General features: G+C 42.9%; 1 non-coding gene across 1 annotated transcript; it reads left to right on the top strand.

The window, feature by feature from the left end:
* Nucleotides 1-4,139: 4,139 nt before the first annotated feature.
* Nucleotides 4,140-4,212, top strand: Trnas-aga (transfer RNA serine (anticodon AGA)). The gene has a single exon. It is a non-coding gene; the product is annotated as a tRNA-Ser (tRNA).
* Nucleotides 4,213-4,609: the final 397 nt, after the last annotated feature.

Genomic DNA, 4,609 nt, shown 5'->3' with positions numbered 1-4,609 from the left:
CCAATTCTATTCAATACCTCCTCATTAGTTATATGATCTACCCATCTATTCTTCAGCATTCTTCTGTAGCACGACATTTCGAAAGCTTCTATTCTCTTCTTGTCCAAACTATTTATCGTCCATGTTTCACTTCCATACATGGCTACACTCCATACAAAAACTTTCATAAACGACTTCCTGACACTTAAATCTATACTCGATGTTAACAAATTTCTCTTCTTCAGAAATGCTTTCCTTGCCATTGCCAGTCTACATTTTATATCCTCTCTACTTCAACTATCATCAGTTATTTTGCTCCCCAAATAGCAAAACTCCTTTACTACTTTAAGTGTCTCATTTTCTAATCTAATTCCCCCAGCATCACCTGACTTAATTTGACTACATTCCATTAGCCTCGTTTTGCTTTTGTTGATGTTCATCTTATATCCTCCTTTCAAGACACCGTCCATTCCATTCAACTGCTCTTCCAAGTCCTTTGCTGACAGAATTACAATGTCATCGGCGAACCTCAAGGTTTTTATTTCTTCTCCATGGATTTTAATACCTACTCCAAATTTTTCTTTTGTTTCCTTCACTGCTTGCTCAATATACAGATTGAATAACATCGGGGAGAGGCTACAACCCTGTCTCACTACCTTCCCAACCACTGCTTCCCTTTCATACCCCTCGACTCTAATAACTGCCATCTGGTTTCTGTAAAAATTGTAAATAGCCTTTCCCTCCCTGTATTTTAGCCCTGCCACCTTCAGAATTTGAAAGAGAGTATTCCAGTCAACATTATCAAAAGCTTTCTCTAAGTCTACAAATGCTAGAAACGTAGGTTTGCCTTTCCTTAATCTAGCTTCTAAGATAAGTCGTAGGGTCAGTATTGCCTCACGTGTTCCAATATTTCTACGGAATCCAAACTGATCTTCCCCCAGGTCGGCTTCTACTAGTTTTTCCATTCGTCTGTAAAGAATTCGCGTTAGTATTTTGCAGCCGTGACATATTAAACTGATTGTTCGGTAATTTTCCCATCTGTCAACACCTGCTTTCTTTGGGATTGGAATTATTATATTCAAGTCTGAGGGTATTTCGCCTGTCTCATATATCTTGCTTACCAGATGGTAGAGTTTTGTCAGGACTGGCTCTCCCAAGGCCGTCAGTAGTTCTAATGGAATGTTGTCTACTCCCGGTGCCTTGTTTCGACTCAGATCTTTCAGTGCTGTGTCAAACTCTTCACACAGTATCATATCTCCCGTTTCATCTTCATCTACATCCTCTTCCATTTCCATAATATTGTCCTCAAGTACATCGCCCTTGTCTAGACCCTCTATATACTCCTTCCACCTTTCTGCTTTCCCGTCTTTGCTTAGAACTGGGTTTCCATCTGAGCTCTTGATATTCATACAAGTCGTTCTCTTTTCTCCAAAGGTCTCTTTAGTTTTCCTGTAGGCAGTATCTATCTTACCCCTGGTGAGACAAGCCTGTACATCCTTACATTTGTCCTCTAGCCAGCCTTGCTTAGCCATTTTGCACTTCCTGTCGATCTCATTTTTGAGAAGTTTGTATTCCTTTTTGCCTGCTTCATTTACTGCATTTTTATATTTTCTCCTTTCATCAATTAAATTCAATATTTCTTCTGTTACCCAAGGATTCCTAACAGCCCTCGCCTTTTTACCTACTTTATCCTCTGCTGCCTTCACTACTTCATCCCTGAAAGCTACCCATTCTTCTTCTACTGTATTTCTTTCCCCCATTCCTGTCAATTGTTCCCCTATGCTCTCCTTGAAACTCTGTACAACCTCTGGTTCTTTCAGTTTATCCAGGTGCCATCTCCTTAAATTCCCACCTTTTTGCAGTTTCTTCAGTTTTAATCTACAATTCATAACAAATAGATTGTGGTCAGTGTCCACATCTGCCCCTGGAAATGTCTTACAATTTAAAACCTGGTTCCTAAATCTCTGTCTTACCATTATATAATCTATCTGATACCTTTTAGTATCTCCAGGGTTCTTCCATGTATACAATCTTCTTTTATGATTCTTGAACCAAGTGTTAGCTATGATTAAGTTGTGCTCTGTGCAAAATTCTAAGAGGCGGCTTCCTCTTTCATTTCTTCCCCCAATCCATATTCACCTACTACGTTTCCTTCTCTCCCTTTTCCTACTACCGAATTCCAGTCACCCATGACTATTAAATTTTCGTCTCCCTTCACTATCTGAATAATTTCTTTTATTTCATCATACATTTCTTCAATTTCTTCGTCATCTGCAGAGCTAGTTGGCATATAAACTTGTACTGCTGTGGTAGGCGTGGGCTTCGTGCCTATCTTGGCCACAATAATGCGTTCACTATGCTGTCTGTAGTAGCTTACCCGCACTCCTTATTTTTTTATTCATTATTAAACCTACACCTGCATTACCCCTATTTCATTTTGTATTTATAACCGTGTATTCGCCTGACCAAAAGTCTTGTTCCTCCTGCCACCGAACTTCACTAATTCCCACTATATCTACCTTTAACCTATCCATTTCCCTTTTTAAATTTTCTAACCTACTTGCCCGATTAAGGGATCTGACATTCCACGCTCCGATTCGTAGGACGCCAGTTTTCTTTCTCCTGATAACGACGTCCTCTTGAGTAGTCCCCGCCCGGAGATCCGAATGGGGGACTATTTTACCTCCGGAATATTTTACCCAAGAGGACGCCATCATCATTTAACCATACAGTAAAACTGCATGCCCTCGGGAAAAATTACGGCCGTAGTTTCCCCTTGCTTTCAGCCGTTCGCAGTACCAGCACAGCAAGGCCGATTTGGTCATTGTTACAAGGCCAGATCAGTCAATCATCCAGACTGCTGCCCCTGCAACTACTGAAAAGGCTGCTGCCCCTCTTCAGGAACCACACGTTTGTCTGGCCTCTCAACAGATACCCCTCCGTTGTGGTTCCACCTACGGTACGGCTATCTGTATCGCTGAGGCACGCAAGCCTCCCCACCAACGGCAAGGTCCATGGTTCATGGGGGGAGATGTAACACACTCTTATTGCCAAATCGGTAGACCTTTCTTTGAATCAGTTGGTTGACGTAACGTCAGTGTCTCTCTTTTCGTCAGTCTACATCTACATCTGCACTGCTGCACATCCGTACTTTGTAAACAATTGCGAAGTGCATGGCAGAGGTTACTTTTCGTTGTACGTGTTATTCTTTCTGCTCCATTCACGTCTGGAGCGCGGGAAGAATGATTGCTGAAATGCCTCTGTGCGCGCTGTAATTAGCCTAATCTTGTCCCGGCGATCCCTGCGGAAGCAACACGTAGGGAGCTGTGGTGTGTTTCTAGATGCGTCATTGGTGATTCTTGAGGCTTATTCAGTAGCCTTTCTCGGTATAGTTGGCGTCAAGATTGAAGTGTTTGGCGGTTCAGTTTCTTTCAGCATATCTGGGGCACTCTCCCACGAATGAAACGAATCCGTGACCATTCGTGCTGCCCTTCTTCGTATTCATTCAACATCCTCTGCTAGTCCTACATGGTATGGAGGCAACGCACGTGAACATTACAGAGGGCGTTCAAAAACTTTTGCACAGTCGTCTCTAATTTTATTTTTTGCAGGAGAAGAACGAAACTTTTTTGAACATACTTGGAACATTTAGCTATACAATGAGCCTACCCAATGTAGCCTCCATCAGCTGTGAAGAATCTGACCCAAAGTTTTTTCCATGATGTAAACGCACTTCTGTAAAATTCTGGGATTTGACTTTTATACCATCGCTCGACACAGGAAATAAGGTCTTTCTCACTATCAAATGTTTTACCGCGCAGGTGGGCCTTCAGACGACCGAAGAGGTAAAAATCAGGCGGAGCCAAGTCCGGACTGTAGGGAGAATGAGGAACAATTTCCCGACCCATTTTCCTGATTTTCTCCTGCGTGGTAAGGGCTGTATTGGGTTTGGCATTGTCATGATGTTATTCTGATGAGCTGATCCTGAAGCTGTTACTGCTCTAACTACTTTCCCATTATGTCCAACGCTGGGGTGCTAATCCAGTGTCGAAGAGCCCAGGCACTAGTGACAGTGTAAGGGAAAATAAGCAGATGAATTGCAGTTTGTGTTGGGGAGGGCTCTCAACTTGGGTAGTTCGTGCAGCAATGTTGACCACTGTACTGTGGTGGTGTAATGGTTAACATTTCTGCCTAGAAAGCAAGAACACCTGGGTTCGAGTCCCAGCCACAGCGCTAATTTTAATTCAATACTTCTGCTTTGATCATTAACGTAAATGATGGAAAACGTTACTCGTCACGAGTAATGTACAATGCGTAAGGATGTAGTGTCAGTAAAGCAGCTCGAATGTACAAAGGATGGTTTCCCAACAGGCGTCATGGTAATCGGAAGGAGTTTATCTCCGTGGATACCAAATAACGAGAGACAGGGTCTTCCACGCCACAGACAGCCGGCCAAAGATGACACTAAAGACGAGTCCAGACACCAGACTTTAAAAAGATGGTGTTGGATCGTGCAGCCGACCACCCAGGAATGAGCACACGTCAACTTGCCCGTGAAATGTACACTTCAAAGGATACTGGTGGAACAGCCACACTACTGGCCGTTGAAACTGCTACATCAACAAGAAAT

Source organism: Schistocerca nitens, chromosome 5, assembly GCF_023898315.1.
Source record: "Schistocerca nitens isolate TAMUIC-IGC-003100 chromosome 5, iqSchNite1.1, whole genome shotgun sequence".
NCBI classification, from domain to species: domain Eukaryota; kingdom Metazoa; phylum Arthropoda; class Insecta; order Orthoptera; family Acrididae; genus Schistocerca; species Schistocerca nitens.
The sequence above is the reverse complement of the archived record's forward strand: the minus strand, read 5'-3'. Positions and strand labels throughout refer to the sequence as shown.